The sequence below is a fragment of the Gymnoscopelus braueri genome (genome assembly GCF_963280865.1).
Source record: "Gymnoscopelus braueri genome assembly, chromosome: 22".
Lineage (NCBI taxonomy): Eukaryota > Metazoa > Chordata > Actinopteri > Myctophiformes > Myctophidae > Gymnoscopelus > Gymnoscopelus braueri.
This window is the reverse complement of record NC_137624.1, coordinates 41,229,244-41,256,288: the sequence shown is the minus strand read 5'-3', so window position 1 is coordinate 41,256,288 and position 27,045 is coordinate 41,229,244. Positions and strand designations below refer to the sequence as shown.

General features: G+C 41.1%; 1 protein-coding gene across 1 annotated transcript in view; it reads right to left on the bottom strand.

The window, feature by feature from the left end:
- Nucleotides 1-17,499: 17,499 nt before the first annotated feature.
- Nucleotides 17,500-27,045, bottom strand: part of gpat3 (glycerol-3-phosphate acyltransferase 3) — a 102,512-nt gene continuing 92,966 nt past the window's right edge. Inside the window, exon 14 of the mRNA XM_080419238.1 lies at nt 17,500-17,721. The gene's annotated coding sequence lies outside the window, so the exon portion shown is untranslated. The remainder of the gene's footprint in view (nt 17,722-27,045) is intronic.

Below are 27,045 nucleotides of genomic sequence, written 5' to 3'. Positions count from 1 at the left end.
ACCCCCCCGCTTTGCCAGGGGAGATATATTAGACCAGTGGTTCTCAAAGTGGGGTCCGGGGACCGCCAGGGGTCCCTTAAGGCAGGGGTTCCCAAAGTTGGGGTCGTGGGGTCGCGAAATTATTTTGGGTAAAAAAAATATATATATATATTTTTTTAAACATAATGTATTTCAATCGAAAAATTATTACAAATAGTACATTTTAACCATCTCATTAGGTACTGTAAATGTGATTGATTGAATTCTATATTATATTAACAAGATTATTAACAGTACAAGTAGTATGCCTACAGTCAAAAATACATTACAAATGCGCACCAAACGTGCAAGTTTATGTGCATAAATTACCTCCATGGGTAGGTGGGGTCGCGAGTCAATGGCCGCATTATTTTGGGGTCGCGGGCTGAAAAGTTTGGGAACCCATGCCTTAAGGGGGTTCCAGGGGGTCCCCAGATAAAAGATTGATAGTTATAGGAACCAAATGAACCCTTATGAGTCTGTAACTCATGAGAGAGTACAAATGGAACCAAACGGGTCCATTTGGTTCCATTTGTACAGTCTAAAGGCCAGTCCACACCAATGCAATTCCTTGCAACATGCAACTACTAGCAACTACTTGCAACTATGCCATTGGGGAAAATGTTTACAAGTAGTTGCATCGGTGTGGACTGGCCGTTAAGAGTTAAATGAACACAGTTTTTTTTTTAAACAGCCTTACCCATTGCATTGTATGTGCACAAGGCAGTGTTATTTAACCCGATTCTACAAAATGTCTTCTAAATCCCAACAGTTTTCTGAAAAAACTAACCCTAATTGTTAAAGTGGATACACACACAGATTCTTTCCCGGTTTTAATGCAAGTTAAAGCCCAGTCCACACCAATTACTTGCAACCAGTTGCAAGAATTTGGTTGCAAGTAGCCCGAGGGGACAGTAGACTGTGATTGGCTGAGACACAACCATCCTCCGTTTTAACTAGGACTTTCACAATAAAAAGGTCACCAAAAAAATACTAAACAATAATACGTCATTGCAGCTGGACTCTAGGAGTACAAAGTGATTGCCATGTGTCACTTAAAGAGGACACAGAAAAGAGACTGAGTGATATTTTGTCATCATGCATCCTAAAGAGGAGCTGGTAGAAAATAATGGGGAGTTAATCAGATCAGTAGGGACTGAAATGCAGTTGTTATTGATCAAGACTGTTTCCTAATGGGACTTCTAGAGCTGTGTGTGTGTGTGTGTGTGTGTGTGTGTGTGTGTGTGTGTGTGTGTGTGTGTGTGTGTGTGTGACTGTAATGTCTGGACATTACAGTGAAAAAGCAGAACTATTTTGCATCAATTTACTGGAAGGTCGAGAGAAAGAAGTTTAGATTGATCATCTGTACACCAGTCATTCTCAAGGACCCCCATGTTTGATAAGCAGTGAATGCATTAGACCCCCGTTTGATACCTTTTCACTGGATTTATTATTTAACCAATGAAACGGTTATTTTTTATTTTTATTTGTATTTATTTATTTCCTGGAACTATAACAGTTTTGGACATACAAGGTTTCCTCCTGACAGCGATAATAATATAGAGATCTAATCACGTGGATCTGGAGATCTGGGGATCCACTAGGGCTGTCACGATTACAAATTTAAGATGACGCTTTAATTATCACTCAAATAATTGTGATTAACGATTTAACTGTGTTTCTGTCGTTGAAAATTAATGAAACATTATGAATAAAAATTACATTTCTGTTTGGCTTTTAGCTTTCGTAAACAAAAGTTGCACAGGGCAGATATGACAAATAACAAATATTTAATTACTTTATACTTAAAAATAAACATTAATAGTGGAAATAGCCGATCTATAAGCTCAAAACGCGTCGCTTTTGAGCTTATAGATCTGCTATTTCCACCATCTTTGACATTTTTGAGTGGTGCCAGCCACTCCTACACTTGACCGTGTGTGTGTGTGTGTCTGTCTGTCCGTCCGTCCGTCCGTTTGAGCACGGCCTTAACAGATGCAGCTGATTGCAACACAAGGATGCAACCAGTTACACTAATTCAAAGGCACCACTCTCTTCACACTGGGTGTGATTTTTTGAAAATACATGAATTTTTTTTACATGGAATTGATTATGACGATTATGCAAAAAATAATTGCGATTAGACGATTATGTAATAATTGTGACAGGCCTAGGATCCACAGGGGAACGACCTGGGTCTGAGCGAAGGACCGTCTTAGCGGCTGGAAACAGTACAGAGGCACTTGTACGGGGTGACCAAATGGCGTATTTATTCACCAACATATAGCACAAATAACAAGGACATTAAGCTGAAGCACCTCATCATGGTGGGTGTCCAGCTCCTCACCCTCAGCTCTCCCTCTTGTTCACTGGCTGCAGCTTTTTATACCCAGGTGAGCTAGACTGAACCATTAGACGGCACCACTGACAGGGGTGTTCTAAAACATAATAATGAATACCTAACTAAACATACAATAAATACTTAAATGCCCCTAACCCCTAACCTGACACCGTCAAATGGAAGAAGCTTGCGACACACATTTGTTTCACAGCCTACTTCCCATCTGAGACTTCGGTCGCAGAATCGATGACAGACAGTTTTTCTTTTTTTTTCAAGCTACTAGGCAGCTGATTGGATGATCCCGCCCCTAGCAGCCGCTGATTGGTTCGGACACGCAGTGTTCGGGCATGCTTACTCCCTGCGCAATCCCAGACCTCCCTGAAATCAAATGCAAATGAGATTTCCGGAGGGAGGGGGTTTACCAGGCTACCTAACCCCCACAAGTATCAAAAATCGCGACATCCCTGAACGACACAAGTTATAACAATTCCTTCTTCACACTACAACATGCATTAGCAATTACCACAAGCACATCATAACCCCCCCACTCTGCTATCCTGATATGGTCCAGCCCAATCATGCTGGAAACACACAACAGGAACTGTTCAGCATTCAGTCAAACAAACTTAACAATCACACTCTATTGCACTTCTCTGTGGCACTGTAAACATTACACTTACTATTGCACTTGCTCATCGTGATTCACCAACACCAAACATTTCAACAATAAAATCATGACTGTTCGAATTAATACATGACTCAATAGATAAGGGTTACATCAAATGTGCAAACATAGGTAACAGAAGACCTCTCTCTGTTACAGGGTCCAATTTTGATGTTTGAGACTTCATGTGACCGCACAAAGCAACTGTGACATCAGTCATCCATGACGTCCTCAACAAAAAATTGCAGACTAAGTAAAAAAAAAACTTCATGATCTTCGTAGATCTCATGTTATTTACTGTATGCAGGCCCTTCACAGAAACATAATTCACCGTGGCACCAGAAGCTGGTTGCAGCAGTTGTGTTGAAGTACCTAGCGAGTCTAGCTGTCACATGAGTTTTACACGTCACTAAATGAAAAACGTGTTGCATCACACAAACATCTTACATACATATATTTAGTTGTTATTTACACTTACAGGTGCAGTGAGGTGCCTCTGGGCTGACAGAGCTCTGCGTTACTTATTGTCTTATTATTTCTATTTATTCGTAGAATTTGCCTTTGGGGAAATGCATTGGGTGGAATCATTGTGAATTTGTGATTAATGTTGTTGGTGGTGGTGGGGTGTGTGTGTGTGTGTGTGTGTGTGTGTGAGTGTGTGCGCAGGGAAACCATGAGCCGTATTTGTGTGTCTCTACTTTCACTGTATGTAGAAATACTCCTGCTTTAATTACAACTATTTGAATTGTATACAAATGATCTTACCGATACAAATAATGATGCAGGCTCCCAAGTACAATATGTGCTGTAGTACTGTACTTCCTTATGCTAGGGTGGGATGGCTCAGGGTAGAGGACAGAGGACAGCAACTTGCCTGGTCTACAAGATTCTCTAAGGACTAATGCCCATGTACCTGTCAAACTACAAATAACATTAGAGACACACACGGGCACAACACCAGAGGGAAGTGCCACTGATCTCATTCAACCCAGATTCGGCACAAACATGGGGTTGAATTTGTTCTACTGTTATGCCACCAGAATGTGGATGGCCCTGCCTATACCAACATCCAGCAAAAGGTGTGACTCCGAGTCCTTACCCTCCTTCAAAACCGCCATTAAAAGAGCACCTGTCTGCAATTTGCAATGTTTTCTGTACATATACTTGTATTGCTCCTAGCGTTGATGATTTCTTGAATGTTATTGTGTGTCTTTAAATGTCTTGATGAATTGAATACGCAGGACCACAATGGAAACAAGCCCTTAGGGCTTTTTGTGTTATCCTTTTGAGCATCATTGTATAATCATACCGCTGTACTTTTTGCAAACTGTTAATAAAGTATTCAATCAATCAATCAATTTGATATGAAATATCAATTTGGTTCCCCTGATGATGCAAGCAATAACATTGTTTGTTGTTTTGACCAAATTTGACACCACACTGTGGTTTTGAAACTGCGATACTTCTTTTGGTAATATTTAAACACAATGGATATAACTTTTTAGAATGGCTTTTCTTTCTTAAATGAAAACAGGAGCGGAGGGAGCGAGGTTTTTTGTTTTAATAATGTACTTGACATCAGAGCCAACATAACGCCAACCAGCCTGGATTAAATGGCCGCCCCGCCCCTTGCTTACTTTTATTAAGAAGCCCTGAGATTACATTGTTTCTTTTCCCGTGGCATCATATTCGCTCCTGGTTTATTCTTGTGTGGGATGAGGTCGCTCCCCACAGTCCATGCAAATCAAAAGAGCTGATTTATGCACCTTTCCTGTGGTGAATGGAACATTAACCCATTGATACCTGGAACGCATCTGTGTCACATTAGATTTCTTTGGCTATTCAAAAATAGCAGATATACAAGCTCATAGCGCGGCACCGAGTGCCGCGCTATGAGCTTGTAGATCTGCTATTTTTGAAAAATCGAGGGAAAAAATTTTGGGTTTTTCTTTCAAAAAATTGTTAGGATTTAGAAGACATTTCTAGAATCTTCTCAGGTCTTAAAGGGTTAAATGTAATTTTGCTGTTGTGCAGGCGCCCGGCTCCGCCGAAACGCTTGCAGGCGTGACACGGTTTGAACCAGGCCCCCGCCGCCAGCCCGTCGCGCTGGCAGGAATTCATTACTTCTTCCACAATATGCGAAAGCAACATTTGAATGAAACATTTGTCTCTTGTCAGAACGGCGTAGCGTCTACTCGCCGCACAACAGATATACGTGTATAAAAAAAATTGGAGCGGAATAAAAAGCCGCTCATACTTGACTGTAACAAAGCAGTGAGTGGCGTGACGTTGGCACATTAACCCGTTCAAACCGGGGAACGCAATCCGTGTCATTTTAAGATTTATTTGGCTATTCAAAAATAGCAGATCTACAAGCTCATCTGCGAAAAAAAAAAAAAAATCTTGAAAATTTGTGTAAATCTTTGAATATATATATTTTTTAAAGCGAACATTTGTAACTCAAATCTTTGCTTCTGGGGGTCCCTGGAACAAAACATTTTGAGATGGGGGTCCACGGCCAAATACATATCTAAAAAGGTTTTCTAAATCCTAACAGTATGTTGCTATATCAGTGGTGCTCAAACATTTTCATGTCAAGGACCCCCAAAATGAAATGTATTTGGCCGCGGACCCCCATCTCAAAATATGTTGTTCCAGGGACCCCTGCAGAGGCACAGATCGGAGTTAAAATGTTCGCTTTAAAACACACACACACACACACACACATATATATATTCAAAGATTTGCATACATTTTCACGATTTTTAGCGACAATAGCAGATCTACAAGCGCTATGAGCTTGTAGATCTGCTATTTTTGAATAGCCAAAGAAATCTAAAAATGACACAGATGCGTTCCCGGTCTTAATGGGTTAAAATGAGGCCTGTAGGATGCGAGCAGCGGGGCAATCTGTCTCATCCTTAGTATTATATATATATATATATATATTATATATATGCACACGATACTGTTTCCTAACAACCTGGGGGGGGGGGGGGTCATAAACCAACGGAACACAATGTATTTTGGTGTATCTGATATCCTATATATAACTATATGCTTCCATATAGATTCATCCTCAGATGGCTTTTAACCAATTAAGGACCTGAAGCCGATTCTATAAATGTCTTCTAAATCCCAACAGCTTTCTGAAAAACCTATGTTTCTATATCAGTGGTGCTCAAACTTTTTTCATGTCAAGGACCCCCAAAATGATATGTATTTGGCCATGGACCCCCATATCAAAATATGTTGTTCCAGGGACCCCCCAGAAGCAAAGATTTTAGTTAAAAGTGTTTGCTTTAAAAGAATATATATTCAAAGATTTTCACACATTTTCACGATTTTTCTGAAATAGCAGATCTACAAGCTCGTAGCGCGGCACTACGAGCTTGTATATCTGCTATTTTTGAATAGGCAAAGTATAAAATAACGCTTTTTAGCTCTAATCAAAAAGTGACAGAGATGCGTTCCAGGTCTCAATGGGTTAAATGAGCTGGGAGCCATTCAACACTATGAAAATAATAAATCATAAACGTTCTTGTGTTTTTGAACATGATTTATAACCAATGACTCAGCATGAAGTAGCATAATACAGCACATTCTTATGATCATTAGCATGACGTAGCATAATAACAGCACATTCTTATAATCATTAGTGTATAAATAATGTATCTATTCAATTATATTGTTTTTTCTTTTTTTTTTCTTGCCTCTGCTCACATTTTGTGACCAATAACACAGAGAATAAATTAAATAAGCTTCTTGACCTTTTCCTCTGTTGCTTTGAAATTAATTTGTTTTGATGATGCTGAGCCGTTATCAACATGATGATAATTTCCTTTGCGATTGTACTTTGCTTTATACGATCCTGAGCGTACAGTATATATTATGGCATCCATTACAAGATGTCACTAACAATAGAAAATAATATCTCTCTGTTAGGGTGGAAAACTCATATGTCCAAAACCATTACCGTATTTTCCGCACTATAAGGCGCACCGTCAGTGCGCCTTATAGTGCGGAAGCGCCTTATAATCCGATGCGCCTTATATATGTATCAATATTGGTTCCCTTGGTTTCCGCACTATAAGCCGCACCGTCAGTGCGCCTTATAGTGCAGATGCGCCTTATAATGCGGTGCGCCCTATATATGAAAATAATACATTTATTGAAGGTGCGCCTTATACTCAGATGCGCCTTATAGTGCGGAAAATACGGTACTTTTCAGGGTTCATATAAAAAAAATGACAAAAACTGAAGCTCGACAAGCTCAAAACGAGCTTCGAGCTTGTAGATCTGCAATTTTTGACACGTTTGTGTGACGCTGTAGTATGATCAAGTAGGGCGTTAATTTCCCCAAAAAAACACAAAAAGTTTAAATATGGATATATGAGGTTTCTACCCGACAGCAACGATATAACTTGGCATATATACAGTAATAGGCCACATATTATAACTCATATAAGGTTTCCATAGGGGTATTATATGGCAGGGTCATTGTTATGAATGTATAGTTAAATGGTAAATGGTGCATTTATATAGCGCTTCTATCCGAAGCGCTTTACATTGATTGTGCCATTAACCCATTCACACACACATTCATACACCGATGGCGGAGGAAACCATGCATGGCACCAACCTGCTCATCGGGAGCAATTAGGGGTTCAGCGTCTTGCTCAAGGACACTTCGACACTAACTCTAGGGGAGCGCCCCAGCCCGGGATCGAACTGGGAACCTTGCGGTTTTCCAGTTCACTCTACCCGGGCACTCTACCCCTGAGCCACTGCCGCCCCTATAGTTCAGAGCATTAGTTCTCAAAGTGGGGTCCGGGGACCCCCAGGGGTCCCCCAGGGGTCCTTGGGGGGGTACCAGGGGGTCCCCAGCAAAAAATCATAATTTTAACCACTTGAACCATATTTTATACTTTGGCTATTCAAAAATAGCAGATCTACAAGCTCATAGCGGGGCACTCGGTGCCGCGCTATGAGCTTGTAGATCTGCTATTTTTGAAATATATAAATATTTCTCTAGATGGGGGTCCTTGACATGAAAAAGATTGAGAACCACTGGTTCAGAGAACACAGCACCCTGAGGTCCTTGTGTTTCCTGCGTGTGTGTGTGTGTGTGTGTGGGTGTGTATGTGTTGGTGGGTGTATGGGAGCTGGAGGGGCCACACGGGCCAAGGGGGGCCACAGACGTGAGGAGGGGCCTCGCAGTGTGCCGGGACAGATTGCATCCTCATAGCAGTGGATGTGAGGGAAGGAAGGGGCGATTACAGTGTGGCCTCGTTGTGATCAAGTACATCCCCCATGCATGAATGCATAGAGAAAGAGATGCATGCATGCATAGATGCATGCACGCATGCAGGCAGGTATGGGCCGTGGTTGTTCACTTCAAAGATATGCAGGGCTATTTTCTGATTAAGCACTTTCAACAAACATGTTTCAAAACATTCGTCACAAATAAGAAGATGAAAAAAAAGAATCGTGGCCCGGATCGCTGGCGTAGTGGTCCGGGCACCTATAGGCTCCAAAGTAGCCTGACAGTGCGTCGCGGGTTCGAGTCCCGATCCCGACGGCCTTTGCTGCGTGTCACGTCCACATTTCCTGTCAAACTACTATCCTATCAGTAAAGGCACAAAAAGCACAAAAATAAATCTAAAAACATCTGGATCTCAGACATCATAATGATAAAGTGTAAAACACATGTGTGGAGGTTCTTCTGTGTGCATAAGGCACTGATTATTGGTTCAGACACACACACACACGACCCTCTTATAGACAGCTATTATTATCATTATAGTCTTCTACAGATGCACAGCGAGCGTACACAAAAGCAAAAAAAACAGCAGATCCACAAGCTCACGATGAGGCACGTTGTGAGCTTGTAGATCGGCTATTTTCACTCTTTTCGCATGACATGGCACACAGGGTTTTTAGTAGTGTATATTATGTATAGCTCCGACCTTAGCAATTAAGTTACTAAAGTCCATAATGTTCAGGACCACCACGCTACCCAGGGGGAGGAGTTCCACTGACCTGCTTCCTGGGTAATATTCACAGCAACTGTTGCAGTTACCCTGCAGACCTTAACCCATTAAAACCTGAGGTCGATTCTACAACTGCCTTCTAAATCAGTGGTTTAGTTTTAGAATTACTTTTTCGCAATTCAAAATCAATAAAACAAAATGCAAACACTTGGCCTGGACCACTGGCGTAGCCTGACAGCGTGTCATTTCCTGTCAGACTACTATCCTATCAATAAAGGCATAAAAAAGCCCAAAAATAGCACATGTCTAAATTGACACAGATGCTTTCCCAGTTAAGTTATTTTCTTTGAAGTCATCCCTTAAAGGACTGGCTGAGGGAAAGCAGGACATGGGTTAAAATGTATTTCGAAACGTTATCAGCTCGACTGATGTGTTTATGGATATTGTTGCATAGCTGCTGTTTTGTCTATTATAATTTTTATGCCTCAGGTAACCACACATTCTCCCACAAGGACACGATCTTGCACCAATGGGTGCTTGAACACACACAATGTCATGCATCACTACACGTCCTACACATACAAGGAAGAGGAAGTGTCCTTCCCATACAGCAGTCAGTGCTGTATGGGGCTGAGACGCTGTGTCACATGGCTGGACCACATCGGAAATGTGGACCTCTACGGGGACCACCTACCACGGAGTCACAGACAGATAGAGATGGATGAGGCTGGCAGGTCTTAGGAAAAGGCCTACATTGACAGAGGTGCTGCCAAGCCAATCATATGAACCAATACATCCAACCTGTCACACAACACACACATATTACTGAGGAAAGAAAGAAAGAAAGAAAGAAAGAAAGAAAGAAAGAAAGAAAGAAAGAAAGGCCATGAGGAATAGGCCTACATAGACATTAAGCCTACATAGAATAGGCCTACATAGACCACCAAGCCAGTCATGAACCAATACTGTTCATTCACCAATACTGCACCAAATGCATATTTGCAATTGATGGATGTTATGTCAAAGCCCAAAACCTCTACCTTAAACTCACACGTAAGATATTCGACCAACATATACGTACTGTCGTACATACATACTGTACACACATACTGTTCTCTGTTACAACTCACTGCCTTCAACGACAGAAACAACACAACATACAAACTGTATAGATTCACATCAACCTTCAATTCCAGAGCCAGAAACAGTCATTGAACATGTTTCATTGCCACCCCAGTCATTCGGTCCCAAAATGACAGGAACAGAATAGAACAGCTTGAATCACATTAGTAAACACACAGTATAAAACACAAGCAGCAGCAGAAAAGAATAGAAAAAGGTTCCTACCTTGAGCCGTCTTCTACGCTACTTGACTTCATCAGTTGTGATGGCCGGGGTCAAACTTTAGAACCCATGGATAGAGAGATAGACCCCCCTCTCTCTGGTTCATCCTCAGACGAGTCCTCCAGCGGTGTCTCCCGTCATCTCCATCCTCCATACATCATGGCTAGCTCTCCACTTGCAGACCTTGAAAGCAGTGGTGTAAAGTAACTAAGTACATTCACTCAAGTACTGTACTTAAGCACAATTTTGAGGTACTTTTACTCTACTGGAGTATTCCCAATTGTCTATACTTTTACTTCTAAGCCACTACATCTCAGAGGCAAATATTGCACTTTTACTCCACTACAATTATTTGAAAACTTTAGTTACTAGTTACTTTGCAGATATAAATCATTACATTATAAAACCACTTTAGCCCTATTGTATACCTAGGCTATTTGAAAATAGCTGATCTACAAGCTCACAACGTGTCGCATTGCGATGCGTTGTGAGCTTGTAGATCTGCCATTTTCAAACATTTTAGTACTTTTACTTGTGTTACATCAAGTACATTCTTTACGTACATTTTGATACCAATAAGTCATTCATGATTTCATTGTATCAAACAAATAAATAGTATGACCTAATAGTAAAGATGGTTCTCTTCCGTACACATATTGATTTATGTTGTCCTCACTGTCTGGTGGCATTTTTAAACATGCACACACATTATAACAGAGCTACACCTAGACATCTGACTAGGGTATGCCTTGAAATAAATTGTGAGATTAAATAGAAATCTAGGTGTGCAATTTGCTGTTGGGTGGAAACATTGAATGTCCAAATTATTATTTAAAGAAAAACATGAACAAATAGTGAAATTAGCTGATCTACAAGCTTGCATGGCAACGTGTTGTGAGCTTGTAGATCGGCTATTTTCACTACTTTTGTGTGACACTCTTGTATGAAGTAGTAGGGCAGTGGTTTTCAACCCTTTTCATGTCAAGGACCCCCAAATTGACCCCCATTTGAAAAGATATGCCTGGGACTCACATTAGAGAAGACTTTTATGGCTCTAGCAGTGATTCTCAAACATTTTAATATCAAGGACCCCCCCAGTTTGTCATGCATTAGGCTACGGACCCCCATTTAATGGTATTTCTATCTGGGACCCTGATTTATATTGTAAAATCAATGTTAATTTAACTCTGAGAGTGTACAAATGGAACCAAATGGACCCGTTAGGGTCCATTTGGTCCATTTGTACACTCTCAGAGTTACAGACACATGAAGACCCTTATCATTCGGGTCCATTTGGTTCCTAAATATCTATCATTTAGCTGGGGACCCCCTGGACCCCCCTCAAGGACCACTAGTGGTCCCCAGACCCGTTAGGGTCAATTTGGTTCCATTTGTACACTCTCAGAGTTACAGACACATAAGACCCTTATCATAAGCTGGGTCCATTTGGTTCCTAAATATCTATCATTTAGCTGGGGACCCCCTGGAACCCCCTCAAGGACCACTGGTGGTCCCTGGACCACTGGTTGAGAACCATTTAAGTAGGGGATTAAGTTACAGGGCGGGAAGAAAAAAACAGTTGAAATATGGAGGTTTCTGCCTGACAGGACAGCAAACAAACACAAGATATTCACTACACAGCAAACAGTGCTATATATCCAGACTGGTTTTTGTTTTACCAATTAAGAATTATAGAAGCGACATTACACACAATTCACCTCTATTAAATATCAATAAAGCAGTTAACTATGTGTATAGGTTGCTAGGCTACTGAAGACGCTAACTCACCATGCAGAATGCCCTCAGTTTGTCACTCACCTGCTAATTAATTAATTAACTTCTCCTTCAAACTGTCACGTCATGTCTGTGAGCAGTTTCCACTCTCTGACAACACTGGCACCTCTCCCCCAACGTCCATGAGGTGTAAACGTTAGGTTATAAGTTGTTTATTTCACTGTTTTACCTCCAAATACAAGGAGCTTGAGTTAAACACCCTGTTTGTGGGGAAGGGGGGCGGGGCAACCTGAGGACTTCAAAGAGCCGCTCGCGCGCGCCTGAAGCCTGCTTAGGGAGTGTCAACCAATAACATGCATTCACACATCCTGCTCCTGCTCTGTCTACTTTCTAGGGAGTATCTGACAATAACACCTTATTTTGTTTCTATATTAGCTGTTTAAAATTTTTGTTTTGTATATTGCCCCTTTTGGATGTTGCCCCCAGATAAGCAAAGCACACTTTTAGATGAATAAATAACAACTAAGAGAAATACTTTATTTGAATTGTATAATGTTTATTCAATCGTACCAAACAAAGAGAATAGCCTACGGTCAAAGTGAAATAAGAGAAAATAAGCCATCACACTATAATAGGCAACTCAATGGAACAGTAGGTCTGCAATTACCTTATAAGTTAGATAGCTGTGACTTTGTTTCAACAGGATATATTTTGGAAAATATTATTTCAGTGTTCAGAAATGTAGGCTATAGGCCTACTGTCACACGGCCATCTCTTCTCCTCTTGATGTGAATTTGAATTTGTTACATGAATGTTAATGCCTTAAGAGAGAGGAGGAATTAAGTCTTGTCATCACAGTCGGGTGAAAACCTTGTATGTCAAAAGCCGTACATTTTCAGCAAATGGAAGAAAGAACCTGCATGTGTTCCAATGTATAGTTATTATTATAGTCACAAGCTCTTGTTAATACTTTTAATTGGTTCAATATTTATTAAAAATAAATAAAAAACACAGACACACTTAACCACTTGGTCCACTTTCACTTTCAATTATTATCATTATTATTATTTTGTTGAAAATAGCCAATCTACAAAGATAGGCTATTTCCGCTACTTTCGCGTGACACTCTTATATGCCATTAAATGTCATTAAATGTTTAGATGAATTGAGTACAAAGGACCCCAACGCAAACAAGCCTTTCAAGGCTTTCTTGGGTTTAAAATCCTCTTAGCAGACCTTGTATTTTGAACTGTACTTTCCTTGTGCTTTTTTTTTGCAAACTGCTAATAAAGTATTCAATCAATCAACCAATCAATCAATCAATCAATCAATCAATCAATCAATCAATCAATCAATGCCGATTAATATATGAAAAAATATAATACAATAGAAATATGGAGATACGAGGTTTCTGGTCCGTTCAGTGAGGTATACGCTTTGCTCTTTGCAGCATCACGGCCCCTCCGGTGTGTCCCCTGAGTGCTTTCTCTCTCCTGCCAAAGTGAAAAGCCGGCCGGCTCAGGCTCAGATGCAAATGACTTTGCAGGGTCCTTGTGATTGCTCATTAACTTTCAGTGGACATAAGTTCTAACTTTATTATTGACTGCACAGAATACACAATCCACCGACCTCTGCCACCTGCAACTAAATCTCTCCTGGCCAATCCATTCCACCGATTTTGTGCAAGCGGTCAGAAAACTGGAGCCAGCAGTTTAGTCACCTTAAGTGTTTACATGCCGGCCGCTGCCTGCCTGCCTGCCTGCCTGCCTGCCTGCCTGCCTGCCTGCCTGCCTGCCTGCCTGCCTGCCACACACACACACACACACACACACACACACACACACACACACACACACACACACACACACACACACACACACACACACACACACAGCGGCTAGAGGTGCTTAAAGGAGAATTTTGGACTAAAGTTTTATAGGCCTTAGGTTAGATCACATATTTTAACAGCTTTTTTAAAATATTGTTTTGGTGAGATCTGACGTTCATAGTGACAGAACACTGTCTCGCTAGACGAGATTGAAATCTCGAGATTTCAATCTCGTCTAGCGAGACTTCTGTTTTTTTTTTTTTTTTTTTTTTGGTTGCATAGTGTTCTGTCACTATGAACGTCAGATCTAAAAAAAAAAAAAAAAAAAAAAAAAGTTAAAATATGTGATCTAACCTAAGGCCTATCCGCTCACCTTTTAAGCTGTGGCGGCTCAGGGGTGGAGTTATGAAAATTTTCTACTGTACCATTCATCCTAAGATATCATAACGTCATAGAAAAGGTAAGAAAACTTTAGTCCAAAATTCTCCTTTAACACATTATGTAGGCTACTAAAGGCTATTATTTTTTACAATGACAATGATGATGACAATAGCAGTAATAATAGTTATAGCATAATCTTAATAGCATAAGAATGATATAAAATATTGATTAATAATAAACAATGGTCTTTTCTCATGGCTACTTTAATTAATACTGATGATCTAAGACAAAATATTGCCGAGGAGTGCATGGTGTCAATATTTCAGTGATTCTCAACCCTTTTCATTTGAAGGACCCCCAGTTTGATATGTGGGGGTCCACGGACCCCCTTTGGATGCCTTTTTTTAATATATATATCTGGGACCCCCAATCTATACACTGTGAAATCCTCCTTGTCAATTTAACTCTGAGAGTGTACAAAATGGAACCAAATGGACCCGTAAGGGTCCATTTGGTTCCATTTCGGTTCCATTTCGTACACTCTCAGAGTTACAAACCCACATATAGAGTCCATTTGGGCCCCCCAGGTGGTCCCCGGACCCCAGGTTGAGAACCAGTGGTGTATTATGTCTCTAGCTTTAGCATTAAATATTTAACCCCCCAAAAAATGTAGGAGGAATATCCATCATCCTCATCATCCTCATCATCATCATCTGTCATTCTACATCCTCATTCTGCAGCCCGAGGCACCAGGCCCTGCATCCTGGCAAACGCTAGTGCTTATGCAAATGAGGCCGAGCGGGATAATCAACATATTAAAAGCAGCTGACATTTATCCTGATATATTGAATCGTTAGCGCGACAGAATCACTTAAGCTGGATCCACTAACATCAAGTTTCCTCCCGGTATTGACCCTCACAGGCCAGGCCTGACAAGTGGAACTGCAGCAAAGTTCATTAATAACGTGAAATAAATCAATCGGGGCCTGGAAATAGTGGGGAGAAAAAAGCTACAAACTGCACTGGATGCCCCCAATTTCCACACGGAAATTTGTGGGGAAAAGCTACAAAACTGCACTAGATGGCCGAAGCTACACACTGCATGCGCCAATTTCCACTTGGAAATTGTGGGGGAAGCTACAAACTGCACTGGATGCCCCCAATTTCCACTTAGAAATTGTGGGGAAAGCTACAAAATCCACTAGATGCCCCAATATCACTTTGAAATAGTGGTGGAAAACTACAAACTGTACCAGATGCCCCAATTTCACTTAAGAGATAGTGATGGAAAACTACAAACTGCACTAGATGCTGCACCAATTTCCACTTTAAGCTGTATAATCTTGTCCTGCTATTCTTCCATGTATGCATACTCAATACTCATACTAATTTATATTATAGGAGAATATAACAATTTACAATTACAAATAAGGCATTTAGCAGACGCTCTCAACCAGAGCGACTTACAATAAACAAGGTAAACACATACTGTACTGTCCAGTTCATCGAATGCAGAGAGACAGTGTAGTGCCTCAGTAAACTATAGGATCACAGGTAAACCAAGAAGAACATATTCTGTAGCATCAGTCTAAACAATATACTACATACTACATATATCCTAAATACAAATCAAACGTAACTTAATATTATGTTTATGGTAGGATGGGTCATTTGTGTGGAAATAATGGTTTCTTGAGAGACAGAACATAAATAAAACATAAACCACAGAGCACTGTAGGATTCCATATATGAGTCATTTCTGTGTCTGGTCTGAATTGTTTTGATGATTTTTGCAGCGGTGGCCTAAAGGTTAGAGGGTGGCGCTTGTGGCATGGAAGGTTCAGGGTTCAATCTCATCTCTCCTTCAACCCACACCGGCGTTGATATGAACCTTGAGCAAGGCACTTAACCTGAAGTGCAGGGCCGGCAGTATAAGACAGAGGGGGTTGTTGGTGACAATTGTGTTATACTGTAGGAAGGCACGGTGTTGCTGCTGCTGCTCATTGAACATATACCTGGATAAATAAAGCTGAAAGAAAAATAATGGAATGTATTTCATCTATTATTTAGCATGACCTTGATGATTTTTTTTTGAACAGGCGTTCGCTCAGGTGGCGCAGGGGGTAAATGACCTGTCCACTACCACAGAGCCCAGAGGTTCAGATTCACCGCAGTGCATCCGGCTTGGATGAGTAACATCTATACAATTACAAACACAACGGGGCATTTTCGTGAGAGGGAAGCCGGGCGGGGAGTATAGAGCACCGAAGTCTGACGTAATTTACACATCCTACCTGGGTCGTGTTTTTTTTCCCCCATTCTGAATTCCCATAGACGTGTTTAATATCGCGTCAAATAAGAACTGTGTTCCAAAAATAAACAAATGTGGGTCTGAAGCATCAACTGACGGTGAGAAAACCTTACTTCCGCCAAATTAGTTACATCTTCGCTAGAAACAGACTGTATCAAATATGAGTGACTGACTATCATAAACGATACAGAGCCACCTCCTCCCTGACAATATCACCGAGACAGTTTGTTTATTTTTGGACCACCATTCTTATATGAAACGATTCTAAGATGACCCAATGTTATTCTCCATAGAGAAATTACTCCTACGACCCAGGGGATGAACGAGTGACGTCAGGACTTCTGTACTATATAGGATGGAGGTGCTACAGTACAGCCAGTAGGGTATACAACAGTATACATCCTCCCGGTAGAGGCTCCTCACCGGCAGGTGAGCCAGTAGGGTACAACAGTATACGTCCTCCCGGTGGAGGCTCCTTACTGGCAGGTGAGCCAGTAGGGTACAACAGTATACGTCCTCCCGTGGATGCTCCTTACTGGCCATGGATACAACAGCAGTGGAACAGCAGTGGCGACACAGGAACGTGTGAGGAGGGTTAATTGGCATAACAACTGAATTGGGAGAAGAAAGGGGTTAAAAAATTCTTGGCTTCTCTAAATTTAGAGGAAAATAAATTGAGATAGTTTAATACAAATGTTTTATTTTTTAAAAGCTTTACATAAATAACATGTAAATTAAACATTGAATTCAAGGGTTGTCAAAAATAATGATCAAGCAATGATTTGATATATGAATAGAGTGACTATATACAAGTTAAATGTATTCCGCTATTGGTTAAATATTCCCGTACTTAATTATCGATCAGCGGTCTATCTCAGAGTAGATTGAAATTTCCTCGTGCTAGGAGATGTGACAGGGTGGTTTCCGCCCGCTGTCCGTCTGCGTCTCATTTCTTCATCATTCCTCACTCCATCGATTCCTCCTCTTCATCAAGCGGACCGCGCGGCGACCAGACCTCTCACACCTTGGCAAAACGATCGTTGCAGGAGCCGCGCGGCAGGAAGCTGCAGTGTCAGCCAATCGGCTCGTCCTTCAACGGCGGTGCTTCTGTCACACGGCGGGAGAGAGAGAGAGAGAGAGAGAGAGAGAGAGAGAGAGAGAGAGAGAGAAGGTCAAAGCTGCTGACAGAGGAGAGGAGGAAGAAAACATTTAAGACTGTGGCTCTACACCTTTTATAATTTCAAGGACCCCCCCGGTTAAAAAAAAAATTCTTCTTAAATTAATGCCGCACTTGATCGTACTACAGTGTCACACAAAAGTATCAAAAGTAGCAGATCCAGAAGAGCTTGTAGATCTGCTCTTTTTTTTACCTGAAGATTAACAGAAAGAAATAATCACATTCTTTAATAGATCAAAATGTGTAGATTTTTTTGGTGGAACCACAGAGTAAATGTCAAACATTTGATAAATCCCTGCAAACCACACAAAGAAACTTTCACCTCAACTGACAAAAAAAAAACATTTCTGCATTGTGCCATCAGATTGATTTATCCATAAAACCTGCAAGTATAGGCATTACCTACAAATATTAACCCATTCAATCCGGGAAAGCATCTGTGTCATTTTAGATTTAATGAGCTTGTGTCAGGATTTTTCAAAAATAGCACATATGGATCTGCTATTTTTGGGGGGGAAAATAACATTTCTGCAAATCTTTGAATATATATTTTGTTACTCAAATCTTTGCTTCTTGGTGTCCCTGACTCTCTGGAACCAAATATTTTGAGATGGGGGGGGGGGGGGTGTCCGCGGCGAAATACATGTAATTTTTGGGGTCCTTGACACGAATACGCTTGAGAACCACTGATATAGCATAGGCTACATACGTTTTTCTAAAAACTATTTTTTTAGAATCGGCCCTTAGGTCTTTAAAAACACAATCTTGCACATTTGCATAATGGTAAATAATTGAAATGATTGTCAGTGCTCCGTGTGGAACAAAGTGGATCATTTCCACTATAGAAGTGCTGTGTCATCATGCCGGGTGCCACCTCAGCTTCTTAGGGTGCTCACACAGTCAATAGGAGCAGTTGTTACCTCGCCTGTTGCTGCTCATTTGCTAATTGAAAAGTGATTGACGAATCAGGATCCATTGGATCCTCATGACTGGAAATCCTCTCAACCAATTTGCACCCTCTGTACCGTGACCCCCCCCCCCCCCCCCACACCCAACCCTCTCAGATTTCAAGGACCCCCACAGTTTAATATGCATTAAATATCCATTGCAACACCCATTTGATACATGTATTTTAATCTTTGGAGGTCCCCCAAATCTACACTGTAATATCCTAACATTTTACAATGCATAGGCATTCATTTTATCCAGAGAGACTCACAATAAGCAAGTTAATCGCATACATAGAATCAATGCACATCAGAGACAATGTAATAGTGCCTCAAGGATCTCCGCAGGTAAACCAATAACCCAGCATCAGTCTAAAAAACAATGTACTATTGAAATAACAATCTGTATTTCCTCAATGTTAATTTAAGGAGTCATTTTCTATCAATTACACACCCCATGAAGCCTTGATTTCATGGATATTGTTTCGTTTTTATCGCATTCCTAAGCCAATAACTTGATGACCGGCGGATAGTAATTTTTTGGGTGAACTACTCTTTACTCTGGGAGTGTACAAATGGGTCCATTGGTTCCATTTGCTTTGGTGGATGATGCCGTGAAAGACCTAAACGCCGGTATAAAACAACAACGGTGTTCAAAGCCGGTATAGAAGCATCATCATTGTAATTCCCTGTGGGGAGAGGAGCTGTCCTGGTGGCGAAATGCGTTCTGTCAGTGTCTCTGGAAGTGAGAAATAACAAATCTCCAGGCTAATGGCCAGTGAATTAAGCCGCCAGGCCGTATAGACATTGCGGTGAAGAGGAGGAGGGGGGGGGGGGGGGGGGGGGGGCTGGTATAGCACCTGTTTCATGCTACACAGCACCATTAGCTGTCAGTCTGACTGGGCCGCAATGCATGGAGACAAGTGCTTTCAGAGAGGCCAAGAGAGAGAGAGAGAGAGAGAGAGAGAGAGAGAGAGAGAGAGAGAGAGAGAGAGAGAGAGAGCGCTCTCTAAGCTCCGGCAGACTGAAGCCAGAGAGAGAGAGATCCATGTAGCATGCAGCATGACATGTCTTATAAGTGGCACTAGTAGTTGCAGAGGTGATGGCAGTGGCTCCGGAGGTAGAGCAGCCCTCTTGGGAAGGTTCTCTAGCTGGTTCGATCCCCGGCTCCCCCCAACCCCCCCCCCCCCCCCCTGGGTTAGTGTCAGAGTGTCCTCGAGCAAGACACTGAACCCCCTAACTGCTCCCGACGGGAAGCTTGCTGCCTTGCATGGTTTCCTCCAGCATTGGTGTGTGAATGTAATGCACTTCGGATGAAGGCAGCGCTATATTATGAAATATAGGACGCTCTAAATCGGTGAATCTCAAATATATGTGTGTGTGTGTGTGTGTGTGTGTGTTGATTTCGTCGACTAAAACTATGACGAAGACTGTTCGTCGACTATCTTTTTCACTGACGAAAACTAAATAAGAACTAAGCTACGACGACTAAAACTAAGACAAAATATATTGGCAATTTTGTCAACAAATAAAATCTAGACTAAAATGTTAGTGTTAGTCATTTTATGTTTGGTTGCGCTCGGTGTTGCATGCTGAAAATAGCAGATCTACAAGCTCACAACGCGTGGCACTGCGACGCGTTGTGAGCTTGTAGCCAAAATACATTATAGTCGACAAAATCAACTGTAGATTTAGTCGACTATAATAATCTTATGATATTTAGTCGACTAAAACTAGACTAAACATTTCAGATGACTAAAATATGACTAAAACTAATGGAATTTGATTCAAAAGACTATGAATAAAAATGTTCTGTCATAATCAACACTATATGTGTGTGTGTGTGTGTGTGTGTGTGTGTGTGTGTGTGTGTGTGTGTGAGTGCGTGCGTGCGTGCGTGCGTGCGTGCGTGCGTGCGTGCGTGCGTGCGTGCGTGCGTGCGTGCGTGCCTGCGTGCCTGCGTGTGTGTGTGTGTGGTCCCCTCCGACGATTGAACAAACACGGTAGTGTTACAGAGAAAGCAGTGCTACCTACCATCACCCCCCCCCCCCCCACCCCCCACAATGCATGCTGGGAAGATAGCACTCTCCCTGTGCTCGGTGTTTAATTAATCATGATTATAGCTACAGGGAGGTCATTGTATCTGATTGAATGGCAGCATTATACGGTCAATTTACCATAATGTTCTTATCAATTCAAGCCTTACATAACCCCTGATTTAAAAGAGCTAATTAGCTGGAAAATACATGACAAGTCAATTGTGTGGATGGAGAGAGGGAGAGAATGAGGCCGCAGCTTTGGCACTGTCTGCGCACCATAGATACACTTGTTACAGGCTGGCCCCCCTGTTGTTGTGGATAACCACTTAATGGTTTGAACCCCTTTGTCTCAAAAAGCAGTATCTATTTCATGACTTTCTTGGGGAGGGGGGTCGCAAAGAGGAGGGGGGGGGACCTCCCTGAGCAGTGTTGCCATGTCTGCTTATTATAAGCGATTTTGGGCTTGTTTTTCTGTAAAGTTGCTTGTAAATTATTGGTAGTTGCGGTATGCGTGTTTTGGGCTTGTTTCTTAATGTTGTTTAAACCAGTGGTTCTCAGACATTTTTCATATCAAGGACCCCCATCTTAATATAACGGACCCCCCTCCCCCATCTAAAAAATAATTTGCGCCAGGGACCCCCGTACCAGATTTGTGTTGTTGAAATTTTTTCAACATTTTCCCTTTTTCCCCAAGATGTTTTTAAAAATAGCCGATCTACAAGCTCACAGCGCGTTGTGAGCTTGTAGATCAGCTATTTTCAAATAGCCGATGCATATAGGTTTAAAGTGCTCATGTGGCCTATTAGTCGCTTCTTTTGGGCTTGTTTTCATAGACCTGGTTGCTTGTTTCTCTCGCCAAATATGGCAACGCTGACCCTGAGTAATTGTTGGGTGAAATAAAATGTCACTATATGCAGAATTCCTATTGATTTCTGTCAACTGCAATCTAGCAGTTGTCTGTATCTGTAAAGGGCCCTCAATAATATTTTTGTTTACCTTTTGTGTTTTTTTGTGGGTTTTTTTTATGGGACACATGCCGGACATTCAAAATACAACACCACAGATAAGGAAAGATGTACGGTGATACCAATGCTGCATTGCACTGACATGGTTTTGTTTATTAAAGCAGATGCTACACTTCTGAATGGAACAAATTCAACATGGACAGGTTTTAAATGTGTCTTTAGGCCTACAGCTTATGCTAGATATTGTTTTCTCTATGCTACTGTGATATTTTATTATATATATAATATATATATAATGGTAATAAGGTGGGCAAAATGAGCTTCGGCTTCAGCCCATACCTTTTCAGTCAAATAGTCATCTTGTTGACAAAGTTGTACTGGCAACTGTTATGTTATGTTATGTTATGATTATTATTATTTTTAATCATGACTGAAATAAACCACCTAACTAAACTAACTAACTAACTAAGTAACTAACTAACTAACAAACTAACTAACTAACTGACTGACTAACTAACTAGAGCTTTAAAACCCTGTGAAAGGTCACTCATTCAGAACATGATATTACATCTGAAAGGCTAATTCTTATTTAGTTGTACGCAATGGGAGGTAAACCTAAATGAACCACTTGAGCACTATTTTATACTTTGTATGATGGTGTCGAATTAAAATTAGCGGAAATACTAATAAATAATTCACTATTTCTGCCCAAAATAGGGACACCAGGGTTAATGTGGTGAATTAAAACAAGACAGTGATCTGAATTACAGCACGTATGTCAGTGACCAGTGGCTCCCCCCCCCCCCCCCTCCAGAACAATAAGTAGGTTCTTATTGTCTTTTGACTAATAGTTCTAACGTGAGACACAACATCTGAATCGATCATTCAACGTCCTGAAAACAGGAACAGAAACGTGGAGGAAGAAGTGTTGCTCTTGGCAGCGCGTCCCGCACGCAGCCCAGAAGCCATGACACACTGTCAGAGCCGTTCCTCTTCCCCGTTCTGATGGCCAGACGCAATTTATGTGGCAACGGAATCCATCGTCTGGGTCGGGCCCATCTGCCCAGAGCTGTTCCCACTGGCAACCGTTCCAAAACGCCACAGATTGCTAATGTGTCATTAATCCATTGAGACCGGGGAACACATCTGTGTCATTTTAAGATTTTTTTTGGCTATTCAAAAAATAGCATATCTACAAGCTCATAGCGCGGCACCGAGTGCCGCGCTACGAGCTTGTAGATCTGCTATTTTTTGAAAAATCTTGGAAAATGTGTGCAAAGCGAACATTTGTATAACTCAAATCTTTGCTTCTGGGGATTCTAAAAATGTCTTCTAAATCCTAAAAGTTGTTTTTTTTAAACTTATGTTGCAGTTATTAGTGGTTCTCAAACCTTTTTCATGTCAAGGACCCCCAAAATTATATGTATTTGGCCGCGGACCCCCATCTCAAAATATGTTGTTCCAGGGACCCCTAGAAACACAGATCAGAGTTAAAATGTTCGCCTTAAAACATACATACTGTATATATACAGTATATTCAAAGATTTGCACACATTTTCACAATTTCTTTTTCAAAAATAGCAGATCTACAAGCTCATAGCGCGGCACAGAGTGCCGCGCTATGAGCTTGTAGATCAGCTATTTTTGAATAGCCAAAGAAATCTAAAAAATGTCACAGATGCGTTACCGGTCTTAATGAGTTAAACATGAAATGGACAAAACGGCTATTGCTTCAGTGTTTTTTTGTGTTTTTTTCGCAGCACGCGCATAATAGTCAGCAGTTGTTCCTTATTCTTATTTTTTCACAGATAGTTTTTGGGGTGGTTTTGCTTGTATAACTTTAAATCACAAGTTATTAACAGTACAAATGCCCAGGGTTTGATTTGTTTAAGAAAACAAGGGGGGGGGGGGGTGTTTTTATTGCAGATCTACAAGCAACACGTTGTCAGCTTGTAGATCTGCTATTTTAAAATGGCTGGTGTATACTGTAGTAGAAGTTAAAAGTGGTTAAACTGATTTTGATGCTATTTCAACTCATTTTGCTGGGGACCCGCTGGAACCCCACTCAAGGACCCCTGGGGGTCCCCAGACCGCACTTTGAGAACCACTTGGCTAGGGCAGATATTGCACTATCGTCAACCAGTAATAGTATTAACATGCAGATTGTATCAACATACTCTACCATACAGATTGTATAAGTTATATTATATTAACATACTCTATCATACAGATTGTATAACTTATATTGTATTAACATACTCTACCATACAGATTGTATAAGTTATATTGTTTTAACATACTCTACCATACAGATTGTATAAGTTATATTGTATTAACATACTCTACCATACAGATTGTTTAAGTTATTGTATTAACATACTCTATCATACAGATTGTATAACTTATATTGTATTAACATACTCTACCATACAGATTGTATAAGTTATTGTATTAACATACTCTATCATACAGATTGTATAAGTTATTGTATTAACATACTCTACCATACAGATTGTATAAGTTATTGTATTAACATACTCTACCATACAGATTGTATAAGTTATTGTATTAACATACTCTATCATACAGATTGTATAACTTATATTGTATTAACATACTCTACCATACAGATTGTATAAGTTATATTGTATTAACATACTCTACCATACAGATTGTATAATTTATATTGTATTACTGTATAAGTTATACAATCTGTAGAGAGTATGTTAATTTAACATACTCTACCATACAGATTGTATAACTTATATAGTATTTACATACTTTACCATACAGATGTACTAGTTATTGTATAAACTCTACCATACAGATCATATTGTATTAACATAGTCTACATACAAACTGGTTAAAATAACCTTTTATTCATAATAAAAACAAGATTGCTGTATCCATTTGTAACTCAGAGAGCATACAAATGTAACCAAAATGGATACATAATAATCAGGGTCCGTTTGGTTACATTTGCACGCTCTCAGAGTCAAAGGAACAGCGAGCGTTTTAGAGTGCACACACACACACACACACACACACACACACACACACACACACACACACACACACACACACACACACACGCACACACACTCTCATCAAAAGCTCTGCAAACCAAACAGGAGAAGAAGGCCTTTTCTCTTGGATGCTGAGAAGGAAAAAGAAACGGGGGGCTTTTGGGGGGTTGAATAGCTGGGTGGCTGGGCAGCGTGCGGGATGTCATGCGGAGGCCTCTGTTTTCTCTCCTAACACGCGGCACTGTCGCACGCCCACACTCCACGCCGGTCTGACGTTGGCGCGCTGTGAGACGTTTATTTATGCTGCCTCGCGGTGCAGCGGCCAGAAATATTCTTTTTCATCCAAAATAACTCTTCTATTCTTCATTGTGGGTCTTTTTGAAGTTACACTTTCTGTTTTTTAAACTGCTGTTAGGGTGAAGGTTTGTTTGTCTGATACAAAGTCTTTCTTGGGGCCGTAAATGTTTTTTCTTCTTCTTCTCTCTTTCCCATAGGATGCAATCGCAAAAGAAAAGATGAAGAAGAAAGAAAAAGAATTAAGGGCAAATGTCATGTTCATATTGACAGAGATCGAGCACATACCTCGGGTTCACATGAGCATGTAAGCACCTAATTATGGTCAAAGTAACATCTTATGACAACATGCAGCAACGGAGGTCTGGCTCGTTTTTTTTTTTAGGACCTACGGATTGACCTGTTGAAATGATAGGGTGAGCAGATACTTCTCCTGCTCATAAGCAGCAGACACCAGAAGTCAGTGGCGCGGGAAGGGGGGGGCTATGGGGGCTGCAGCCCCCCTGGTGATGGGAGCAGCCCCCCTGGTGATGGGAAGAAAAAAAAAAAAAAAAAAAAAAGTTTTATTTTATTTTATTTTTTATAATATATATATATTTTATGGATCATAGCAGTCTGTTACGGTCATGGATGAACTTCAACCTGGTGTTTGCACTGTCTTTCTGCCTTTTTGTGTGGGGAAAAACACAGAAAACCCCCAAAAAATCTCAAAAAAAATCTTCCCGCGCGCCTGCCAGAAGTCTTAAAGTGCAGTGTTAAAGAATATGAATTATGACCATGTTTATGTCTAATAATTAGAAATGAATGCATCCACACAGCTTTTAAGAAATTGTGGAAGTAAAGGGATAGTTCACCCCTAAAATATAGCCTCGATCTCCAGGCTTTTATTGTTTAGTTTTGCTAAAAAATAAAAGCCTGGACCAGCGCGTCGGTGTACCCGGTATAGGAAGTGTTTAATTTCCCCAACCAACCAGAGTGCAGTGGGCGTCGCTCGTAATGTTGTGTTGACGGGGCGGGGGCTGACGGACAGATCGGTGAACCAATGGGATCAGGCGCATTCTCTCCGCGCTGATTTTAAACCCGCCCCTCTATACACGAAAGCAGGAAGGCTAGTGTAGCCTACCCCTAAAATGACCCCATGGAGACTTGAATTCATGGAGATTGTTTAGTTTTTGTCTCATTCCTAAGCCAATAATTTGATGACCGGCAGCGGTTCCGGTAGGAGACACAAAGAGTCTCCTTTGTGTCTTCGACCGGAACCGCTGCCTATACCGGTCCGCTGGCCATCAAATTATTGGCTTAGGAATGCGACAAAAACTAAACAATCTCCATCAATTCAAGGCTTCATGGGGTGGGGTGTGTAATTGATAGAAGATAAGTATTTTTGGGGGGGTGAACTGTCCCTTTAAAGTATTGCTTCCCCCCCCCCCCACCCAAAAAATATTATGAAATAATAATTTAACACTTTTGTCTGGATGTAAAAACTGCAGAATCATTGGTTTGTTTACCTCTGTAAGCCATATGTGCACTGCAGCCGTTATCCATGGGATTTTGTCGGGTACGTTTTTTTTATTTTTTTTTACCCTAAATATGTTCTTGTAAGGCAGCCGTTGCGTCACCATGTTGCAGACTATACGGGATCGCTGCCTTTGCTGCCTTACAAGAGGTCGACAGGGAAATAATCAACCATATGTCACGGACGTGTTGTAAAAGTGTGACATCTAGTGGTTGAATGTTTCGTTTTGCTCCTTTAGGCTCTGTGCACAAGCAGCCATATTGGAAAGAAATTGGTCCTCTTCCTTACTTCCTTCACAGGCGTTACCAATGATACTAACGAAGGCTCTCTTTCATTCTGGTCAAACTGAGTCAGGGTGCTGATATTGTGCTCAGCGGAAACGCTCTGCTACACCAGTGGGTCTCAAAGTGTGGTCCAGGGACCCTCATGGTTCCTTGAGGGCGTTCCAAATGGACCCTCACGGGTGT